The sequence below is a fragment of the Egretta garzetta genome, unplaced genomic scaffold (assembly GCF_000687185.1).
Source record: "Egretta garzetta isolate BGI_Z169 unplaced genomic scaffold, ASM68718v1 scaffold238, whole genome shotgun sequence".
NCBI classification, from domain to species: domain Eukaryota; kingdom Metazoa; phylum Chordata; class Aves; order Pelecaniformes; family Ardeidae; genus Egretta; species Egretta garzetta.
Genome location: NW_009260402.1, coordinates 549,436 through 560,360, shown reverse-complemented (window position 1 = coordinate 560,360; position 10,925 = coordinate 549,436). Strand labels below are relative to the sequence as shown.

The 10,925-nt window shown below is 45.9% G+C and overlaps 1 protein-coding gene across 2 annotated transcripts in view; it reads right to left on the bottom strand.

The window, feature by feature from the left end:
* Window positions 1-10,925, bottom strand: part of SLC23A2 (solute carrier family 23 member 2) — a 71,052-nt gene that overhangs the window by 57,587 nt on the left and 2,540 nt on the right. Inside the window, exons 2-4 of one of the 2 annotated variants that reach the window (XM_035898915.1) lie at window positions 4,281-5,172; window positions 3,379-3,423; window positions 1,801-1,899 (exon numbers count right to left, since the gene is read on the bottom strand). The gene's annotated coding sequence lies outside the window, so the exon portion shown is untranslated. Of the gene's footprint in view, window positions 1-1,800; window positions 1,900-3,378; window positions 3,445-4,280; window positions 5,173-10,925 lie in introns of those variants that run through there. The other variant, XM_035898916.1, reaches the window with a different exon arrangement.

Sequence of the window (10,925 nt, the reverse complement as noted above, 5' to 3'; positions counted from 1 at the left end):
GTTTGTTTGGGGGTGTGTGTCTGTGTTGCCTCCCCAGCGCCCGGGAAAATGGCGCTCTCCTGGTGTCGCCACAGGCTGCCTGCAGCCCTGGCCCTTTCTGGGGTTCGGTTTGTTTTGGGGTTGGTTTGTTTGTTCTTGGTGGGGTTGGGTTGGTTGGTTGGTTTTTGTTTTTTTTTTTTTAAGGAAAAATCCAGGGGATAATAGGGGAGTGGGCCTGGGGGGAGGAGGAAAGCTAAGCTGTCCCCTCCAAAAGATGGCACCTCCACCACACACCCCCTCTCCCTCTTCCTAAAAATCTCACTTTTATGAGATTTTCACAGTTTTCTGGCTGGGGGGGGGACAGGGCAAATTTGACAGGGAGTTGGGTATTTTCAAGCACACCACAGCCACCTGCTGCTTCACTACCCCCCATACCAAAGCTGGACGCTGCCTCTCTGTCATCCCTCTCTGCAAAACCTGAAATTCCTAATGGGTTTTGATAACATTCCCTGGCTTTAATTTGGCTTCTGCCCTTTCCAGTACAGGCAGTTCTCAGCCATACCAAGAGCCAGCCGGCTCACAAAACCTTTCGCTGCTCGATGCTTTCCTGGGAAGCCACCTCCAGTTATTTCTACCTTCCCCCACCTGCCCCCCAATGAAACCATGCTACAAAAATGACCCTGCTAATTTACAGGAGGTGTCCTTGAGATAATATTGACCGATGCTGAGCTTTCTCCCCCACCAGCCCCCTTTGTTATTTGATTAAGGTGCCTCATAGCCCCAAGTCGATAGGAAAGCCTGTGCTCCCCAGACCAGTGACACTAATTGTAATCCATTGCGTCATTTCACCCAGACCTGCAATTCTTTGTTGATTTTTTTTTTCAGGTCTTTGCCTTAATAGTTGCTGTTTGCGCAGAGTTCAGCTACCAGGAGTGTTTACAGAGTATTTGTTCGCCAGCTGTCTGACCCCTTCCATCCCACTGCCCCTATAAAGAGGGTTTCATCAGATCCCATTAAAGCCCAGGAGCTTATTTTAAGTCCGCAGACCCTACGAGGCCGCTGGAGCATTTATGCGTCTTATCCTCATGCATCATTTTTTCCACATTCACTGCAATACTCTCCTTGTTAAGCTTCTAAAAGGCTTTCACGTGAACCATATGGAGAACTATATAGGACACGGGTAAGTCACAACACACCTCTTCTGCTGCTCTACATTATCGATATTGATCCCTTCAGATTATTCAATACCTGGCCTTATCCCAAACATATACATAGAGTTAGTGCAGCTTTTAAATGTTAATAGTCTTTGTTTGCTAGCGTAGAGGAGCACGGAGCCCTGATGTAAGGGACATTTTAGTAATGCAAGATTGATTGAGACTGCAGCAGTTTCGCTGTTGACAGGAGCTTGTACAGGAAGATGGATCATACGTATTCAGTGAGGCAGTCTCCCTACAAGGGCTTCCTGTGTTCAGAAATCATTGGCAGAACCACAGCTTTTTCTCCCCCCCCTCCTTTTTTTTTTTTTTTTTTCTTTTAAGTGTTTTAATTTTCTAACCTGCCCTCCCCTGGTGGAAGATGGCAGAGTGAAATACAGGTAATACAGCAAGAGATCTGCAAGTGGGAAGTTCAGATGCATGCCTCAGACTGAAATTTAACAGATAAAGAAACCTTGAGGTCACAATAATCCCAAGGACAAGCAGTGGAAAGACGATAAAAGGCGGATTTAGTGCTCCAAGAACTGAATTTGACATAGCTAGACCCCCTGGAACCACCCAGCAAAGCATTTTTCAGGCCTTTGTTCCTCTTAAATAGATAAATTACCTTCCATGTGGCCTTCCATGCTGTAAAGTTTCAGAAAATACCCCAGCATTTCACTTGTTGAGGGAGCCAGAGCCCATTTTATGCTGTCACACTGTCCTGCTGTAGAAGTAAAAATAATTTTACTGGGATTATTAGCATATATAATTTCTGTTATTAACATGTAGTGAAGAACCATGAGGTATTCATAAAAACATTCAATCACTTTCTGCCTGAATGATTCACAGGACTATAAAAAAAAGTTGGAAGAACCTGAGACACAGGATGTGCACATGCGTGTCCTTCATAACAATGCTATAAAGAGAAATTAGCAGTCATTAATCATGTAGTGTGCAGCCCTTTGAGATCCTAAAGAAGACACCTTCCCTTTGGGTTTTTTTTTTTTGCTACATCTAATCTAAGAGATTATCTTAGCTCCTCAAATCTCACTCAGGGATTTACCTGAACAGGTGAGGTGTTGCTGCATCTAGAAAATCAGTGACAATAAAAGGCTTATACCAGTCTTCCCAATTCAACCAGTGTAAAACACCCGTCCATCAAAAATATATAGCCTGAATTCCTCCTGTAATTGCCCTAACTGGCCTGAATTCCTGTAACACTGAATTTCTTCCACTATGCCTACAGTCCTGGAGTCCCAATTCTTCCTACTAATCAGTCATTATGCTTGCTTTCATTATGCAGGATAAATATTATAGTATTAACGTAATCACAGTAGTAACGACAGGAGAGTGCATGAGCAAATAGTGCCCTGTGATATCTGCAGCCTGATTCACCGCAACATCTCCATGACAGCGTGCAAGTAGAGACTTGACTTTTGTGGTGAGGTTCTGCCCATGCAGAGCTGAAAGTCTCCACAAGGTGAGATGGTTGTGGGACAGTCAAGCCTTTAGCCCTGGCTGTGTGTCCTTCCCCGCAGCCAGAGAACACAACCCTATTGCGATAGGCTGAGGTAACCTTTCATGAATATGTTCCCCAAGCATGCCAGCTTTATTTTGCTTGTTTCTTCATGGCTTTGTGCAAATAAAACTGTAAGGACAGGACTGCAGAAGGTCAGGGTTTTCTTAAGATGCAGCATGTACATTTCTGGCATAAATTTAAACGCTGAAGTGTTTTTGGCTAGCATCTCTTCTGTTTACTCAAAATTTCCATTTTTAACCAAAGTGTTGCCTCAATTGAGACATGAGTCATTGATCCAAGTACAGGATCTCCAAAAGACCAAATCAAAACTTGACATCCAGTTATATCCAGGGCTGATTCTTTTGGGTCTGGCACCCATAGCTAATTTTCAGTTCCCTATCTTGTTTTCTTGGTGTGGTTTTAGTGTTTTTTGTATTTCCTTGTTTTATGTTGTTAAAAAAAAAACCAAACAATTTGCCTCACCATCCCATTAACAATATTTTATGCAAATCCCACAGATGGAGCCCAGGAGTTAAGGACCCAGCACACATGTATATTATTAACAGGAATATCTTTTACTGGATTACACAAAATAGAAGTGAAACCCCCAGTATTTCGACAGCTGCCTAGGAGGTACAAAGAAAACTCCCCAAGAAAAAGCCAAAAAAAAAGTTACCAACTCACCAGCAGTGATGGTTTTGCTTCTTCCTCTGGAATATGGAGTAGTAGCTATAAGGGGAAGAGGATACTGAATTGGGCAGACCCTGAGTTCCTATTTGCTAAGGTAAAGCAAGCCGGAGTGAATAACCCTTCTTAAAAAATGCTGTCTACCACCACCTAGTGGAAGAGACGACTTCAGGTTCCTTGACCTACATAAATTTATAGTTTATGCTGGGGACAGTCATGACTTGACTGCTGTTCTTCCCCCCTCAATGTTTTATGGAAATAGTTAGAAAAAAAATTATTTCTTTCCAAGAACTGTTTCTAAAACTGAATGACATACTTCCTGGTCTGTCATCTGAGCTAAACGCTCAGTGTTGTCACCTGCGAAATGGAGGTAGGAAGACCCAGGAAGAATTTTATGACGTTTAATTAGTGCAAAGTGCTCTTAATAGCAAATAGGGCTTTTAGTCCAAGGATCTCGGACTACTTTGGTCCAAGTACTCAAATTACTGAGGCTTCAGTCAGCGATCCAAGAAGCAGATGTACTGCTGTGCTTGCTCTATAGAAAGATAAATAGCAGGGGTTGCAGAGTTACAGTTGCCTGAATTCACATAATAAATCAATAGGTGAGCAGGAGGAAAAAAAAAATTTGTATAGTTGCAGAATTGTTGGATCCCTGCTATTTGTATCAAGATGGTTTTACCTCTGGCAGCTTTGGGAAAGAGGAGACCTTCCTTCACCTTTGTATATGCAAAGTATTTTGTAAATGGAGACCAGATTCTGGCAGCCAGCACAGTATAAATCACCCAGAACAGCTTCCTGTGCTTCTCACTATAGAGCTGCTCAGACCACAGTGGCTACATGGTGCTTGTCCAAATGTTATCAGCAAATACAGGGAAGGAAGAGTAATAAAGAACACTTACAGTAACACTAACTCAACTGGACAGCTTGTGATTTGGACGAGAAGCTGATTTTCTTGATGCTGTTATGTCTGGTACCTCAGGGGCTGTACCAAATAGATGAGATTTAACTTGCTGAGTCAGGAAGAAGGCCTGTATTTGGCAGAGGAAGGAGGAGATGGGCTTAGTCACCTCTTGGAGTTCATTCCCAGCCCTCTTTCCAAAAGCACAGCCCCTGGAACTAGCCAAGGGAGAGTCCTTACGTCTTGGGAGGAGCGGGAGCAGGAGGGGGCCAGGAAAACAGCATGCATTTATCCTCCCTGTTCTCTTTTTCTGCCAGGTTCCAGTTGCCAATACTGCTGAATTGCTGGAGCCACATCTCCCGGCTGAGACGTTATGGCAGCAGAAAAAGCACTGCAAGAGCCGGTGGCTGACAGCTCCTGACATTTTTGCTTTGCTGCTGCACATCCACACTGGCGTTTTGCTTGCAGCTACCCATCAGATGAAGCCCGTGTCATTTGGAGAGATGGTCTCCGAGCAGGAGACAAGCTGGGTCTTGCCACCCTGCATCAAAGTTCATGCATGGGTGTTGTTCAAGGCTGTGGCAATAAATGGCAGCTTCTGCTCACAGATGCGTACAGGCAGGACCAGAGCAACTTATTTTCACTTAATCTACTTCCAAAAGGGTATGGACATGGGGCACAAAATCATTTTTAAGTCCATTAGAGGAATTTTGTAGCACAGAGTAAAACAGGTTTTCTTCAAACTCTCTTGGGAGTTCAAATGGTCCTTTACTCTGCAAAGAACAGGCAGCAGCACCCTCGTGGTTGCTTACTCATATCTCAGCAGAGAAGTGATAGCAGAGAAAGAATCCCGGTTTTAACCTTTCATCACTTGAATCCATGTGCAAGCAATTCTGAAAGAACATCCACAGAGTGCTTACAGCGGAAGGATGGTCTTGGATGTGGTCATTACTTTTATCCACTATCTCCTCATGACTCATTTAATGCCTCATGTGAGCATACAGTAACAAAAAACCCCACACAGTGATGTCAGGAATGATAGGAAAAAAAAAGTGATTGCTGCAGAATCAACCTCCTCTAGCAAGTGGCAGAAGACAAAATAAACGAGCACGAGGCATGAGTTAAAGATCAAAATAAGCAGCACCACAACAAGCCCTCTGCTTCTGAAATTGAGCTGTCTGAATCACTCTGGGCAGACGCTGGGAACAGTCATTTGCACACAGCCAGAAAAAAAAGAACTCCCTGAGGCAGGAGGGAGACCTGGGCCCAAACCGAAGCTCAAGGGGCAACTCGAGAGCTGGGAACAGTCTGTGGCAACACTTTTCAGATCCTTTTTTCACTGACAGCTGAACTAACACTTGTCACAGGAGTGCAAACCAGGCAATTATAGCAAGCATGGATGCCACAGGGCTGGAGAGGCTCACTATTTATAGTTCCCTACCGACAGAGCTTTCCCGCTGTGCCGCCGCACACAGGTTAAGGTACAGTCCATGCCTTGAAGGGCTCACAGTCCAAATAAAAATAGAAAGAGGAAGGACTAGCAGCCCCTTTTATGATGAGAGCCAAGACTCGGAGATGACAGGATAAAAAGGGAAATCCACAGCAGAGCCTGGAACAATGAACTCCAACTTCTCCCCTCCAAATTGCCCTTTATTTTGTTAACTCCTTCCCTGCCTGAGGTGCCACGTCTCCACTACTCATAATTAGTGCCAAACAGTTCAATACAATGTCACTGAAGTGTTCTGGCAGGCTGTTTGCCTGCTCTTCCCCCTCTCCCACAACCTGGGTCCATGCCCCATTGACAGGGTGGGACGCATTGGACCAGGGGAGCATCCTGGTGCGCTGACCCCACTAAAGGGACGATAAGCTCCCAGGAATGGAGCAGGCTGTCAGCTTCAAGCATTCAGCGTCTCAGCCAAAGATAGTCGTCTTTGTTTCATGGGGAGGATTAACACACAAGCTGTTTGTCAAAGTTGAACTTTGAAGTGTCTTCTTAGCCATCTGAAATGCGGTCACTCAACAAAGAGAAACCTCTACAAATACATTTGTTGTATTTGAAGTTGGAGACCATCCACTGGCCTATTTTTAGCCATCCGTTTGAACTGGCCATGTTACAATCCTGCCTCTGTTCTCATGCAATAAAAGGCAGAGAAGATTCACTTGACCTGCAGTATACAGAGAAACTAAGACATTTGTCTGGAAAAGAACCACCCAAAATAGCAGCGAAGAAGTCATGCTTCGACATGGACCGTTAAGGGTTCAGACAAGAAAAATGAGTATTATCAGAGGTGGCAGACTTCTTCTAATGACATATTAATGAAAACAATCGCTAGAAAATGATACGGTGATGCTAATTAGTGTTTGTAAGTTTAAGGACCTGGTATCTTGCCCTTTTGCACTAAATACACCACACACACACAAATAAGAAATAATTCTTGCTGAGGTGAGTTCTCAGCTTTCTTCAAGGATTCCTTCTAAATCCCCCTGACTTCTCCTTTGCTAAACATGGCTTTTAGCTCAGAAACCAATGCTCTCGCATGAGCAAACCCGCCCCTGGCAGCTGGGTTTTGGTCGATTGGTTTGACCACTTGTGTTAAATATGATGCAACACAGTATGACAAATGCAAGCAAACATCAGGATGGAGCGTGATGGAAATGCTGCATCCTATCTGACAGGTCAGCGGGAGGGAGAGGAATTATTTACCCTGGTAACAGCGCATGGAAAAGCACAGAGGCTGGGGTTGGATGCATTTGCAAACACCTCATGTTCCCTAAACTTTTTACAGCCCCTCGTTAGGCTTTGCAGTATCCTAAAGTAGACAATTTATTATTACGTTAATTTTCTGTCTTCCCCTGCGTTCAAGAAGCTTTTCAAGCTGGGGAAAGAACCAGAAGACCCGACTGGGGATGCATTAACTTCCCACTATCGCATCAGCAAGACGGTGTGTACCACGCATTTCCCACTGACAAGGAAAGAAAGGTTAAAACCTTGCATGACAGGTTAACAGCATGATTTGCAGCAACAGCTTCAATAAATGGTTGCAGGCACGAAAGACTAGCAGGCAACTAATCCTTTAAGGAGACTTAAGAGCAGCCACTACTTCAGTCCAAGTAAATATTTCAAAATATAATTAATTAGTGGCGACTAGTGGATTTTTTTCCCCTTCGTTTTAACAGTCCAGGCTGAAATGGCGAATCCTTCACAGAACTCATGCTTTCAGTGCCAAACCTGCTATTTCACAGGAGCAGAAAGTCCTCTCAAAGAAGATTCATCGCAGTTTTGTTCCTTACTGTAATTGCAGCAGGACTGGAAGAGCTCTGTACAAACCTCACAGGTCTGCGTTATTGTCAGGCAAGCTCCAAGAGCAGCCTTCATGCTGCTCCAGAGGTGGAGGACAGCATCACGGCTCAGCATCCAACACAAGTACAGTGTAGGGGAAGGAAACGTTCGCTTCCTGATTCTTGTCACAAGTTCTGTCCACATAAAGACCTCCTAATTATTGCCTTACCTCCAATTAAAAGAAGTTTCTTAGCGCCTCCCTAGACACGCGTGAAAGCACAAATGGAAAGGCCTCAAGGTAACAAGTACCTAACCGGCACAAAGCAAAGTCTGCCTGAGCCTGGAGAAACAAAACAGTCCATGAAATAATTCGGAAACAATCATTTCTAATAGACAATTAAGCTTTTTTCCCAAGATTTCCCCACTCCCCCACCCCTTGACCCTTGGCTCCAACTCATAACAAAGCCAATTCTCTTGGGAGGGAAGAATCTGTCATGGGCCGCTAAACTGTCTGGATTATTTTTAGTTAAATCCAGCATTCCTAAAAAACCTCAAGCTGCTTGCATATTAAAGAAGGAGCAAGGAAATGCTGTGAACGTGCACCTCCACATTTCACATGGGGAGCGCAGAACACAGCATGCCAGCTGCCTTGCAACATGCAAGCATAGCTGGGCTGAACGCAGAGCTCTAGGAAAAAGGCAAAGAACGTTTCTTTTCACCAGGCAGAGAAGACAGAAGATAAAGGGAGGATTGGTGACTTCCCCAAGCTGGAAGAGGCACACCAAGGGTCTCTGCTAGTGGTCGAAAGGCCAGGGAGATCTGAGGGCCGGGCAATTTGCACTTACCCGCTAAAGTGATGAGCTGCAGCTCCGGAGCACAGCAACGAGGAAAGGGCCAAGTGGAAAGGCAAGGAGTCCCAGAGGTCCCTTGCTGGGGAGAGCAAGACAAACACCCCAAGGGAAGGGCCAGGAGAAAGCTTAAGGAGCAGTTTAGGGAGAGGCAGAAGCTCTGAGGGACAGTTGTATGAATGGGCTGATGCGTGGGACTTTTAAGGACTAGGCACGAAGGGGAGGATATGGAGAGAGCACGGAGAAACTTGTTCAGACCATGGCCTAAGTGGAGTGTAGCACAAATCTGATTAGAAGGGACAAAACTGTTGTGCCGAGTCATTTCTTCCTGCCCTGCAGGGTTTTTTACGTCTTCTTTTATGCTAAGCAAAATCCATATTGCTGCAAGAGTAACAGTACAGCACAGAGCCTCTCAGTGGCAAATGTTGCCGAATTTGGCTAATTGCAGTTGACAGAAAGCAAGCAAACCCCGACTGCAGGGGCTGGCCTAAGTGTTCCTGCGTGACGGGTACCAGAAAAGCACTAAAGATGCTGTTGCAGATTGTGCCGTTTTGAACAAAACTCTTTTGTTTTACGGCTGTATTTATAGCAGGGGGGTCATAGCCAGCATGCTCCAAGTGAGTCATCACATTCTCTCTCCTGCATCTCTGCAGATGTTTCACACAACTTCTACTAAAATATTTTCAGACCTAAGATCAGTAGCCTGCTGGCCAGCCCAGGCTCCTTACAAACACCCCGCTCTGCAGACAACTAATAGACCATCCAGCCAGGCCTCGAGGATGAGAATATCAAAAGAGTAAGAGGAAATACAAAGCGCTGCTGAGAACAGACGAACAAGGAGTTAGAAACTGGAGTTTCCTCTTGCTACACCACCATGGGACCAGCAATGGGCCTTCCTCTTCTTCCCATCCCGTGAACCTCCATCAGTGTAAGCACATGGAAAATCTCAGAGGGAAGGATCAACAGCAATGCCAACACACACAGAGCAGAAGTAGAGTCACCACCTGGAGTACTTACACCCACTTTCCCAGGTTCGGACCGCAGTGCCTGCAGCCACTTCCCAGTAGAGGGAATGACCTCTCTTTACAAGGCTCTTTGTATGGACAGACACAAAATCATAAGCCTGTAGAAAGCACAACATCGCTGGCTCCACAGGCCTTAAAACAAAGAACTGAGAGACCCAGAAAGGGTGGTAAAGCCCTTCAGGGCTGTGGCTTCACTTGGACTCACAGCTCACATAATCTCCAGGCTGGTGAAACACCTCACCACTCCCTCTGTCACTTCAAGCAGCCTACAGAAGCACAACTTCTGCCTCTTCAAGAGGTTATTAGAACCGTTTGCACAACCCTTTGGATAATTCTGGCTTTTCCTATTACACCTTTCCAGTGCTGAGTTTATCTCCATCCCTCCTGTTGTTGCCACGAGCTGCTTTCAGGCAGATCCTTCTACAGGATCTCCCAAAAAGGGCACTAGCCATGACCTTGGAGGTGCAGCACTGAATGCAATACTTGCTAGAAACCCTTGCTCTCAGTCTTAAGCAGTTCTCGAGTCAGCAGAGACCACTGCATTGCTTTTAGCGGCATCTCTGGGTGTGACACCTCTCCTAGAAGCCCGCTGAGGTCCCTCAGCCCATGTGTGGGCAGCGGGTTGACTCCTTAGCTGTACGCTTGCATGTGACCACTTGGTACGAGTCTGCTGCCTGACTTCCCTTCTCAAGGGAAACTGGCCACGGGAAGTGTTTGAAACTTTCATCACATGTGGCATCTGCGAGCCACTGGTGGCCATCTCTCTCTCAGCTGGTGGCATCTGCGAGCCACTGGTGGCCATCTCTCTCTCAGCTGGTGGCATCTGCACCACCAACAGTGGTAAGGGTAAGCCAGCCCCCTGGAGAGGAGAGGAACAGGCCCCATTCTGTCTTGGGGAGCACAATACACTATTAAAAGTGAGCCATTGGGGATTTAGCATCAGTTTCCAGGGCTTGTAGTTAATGTCTGCAGCCACCCAAGGCTGCCTCCACCGCTACCTTGTGTGTTCCCCCCAGTTTATTCACCTAGAGGTTTCAAAGAGCTTGTCTACGTAAGGGGAGTTTCCTCTGATGTGAGGATGCTTGGGAAATTCAGTTAGCTCTGTTCACTCCAGACAGTAAGAGAAAATAAGTCAAGAGATTTACTTAAAATAAGCCTTTGTTTTTATAAATGATACACTGGGGGGAATTTCTCTGGGTAGCTCAGGCCAGAGAACGCTGGAATCACATTTCCAAATGTCTTTCCAGCAACTTTATGGTATCAAGTGTGTAATACTGTGAATATACCATACAACAGCAACAGAACATCACAGAATCACAGAATCGTTTGGGTGGGAAAAGCCCTTTAAGCTCCCCCAGCCCAACCGCTCCCCTACCCCTGCCACCCCCCCCCCAAACCCCGGCCCTCAGCACTGCCCCTGCCCGGCTGTTAAATCCCCCCAGGGCTGGGGACTCGACCCCTTCCCTGGGCAGCCCCTTCCAGCCCCTGCCCGC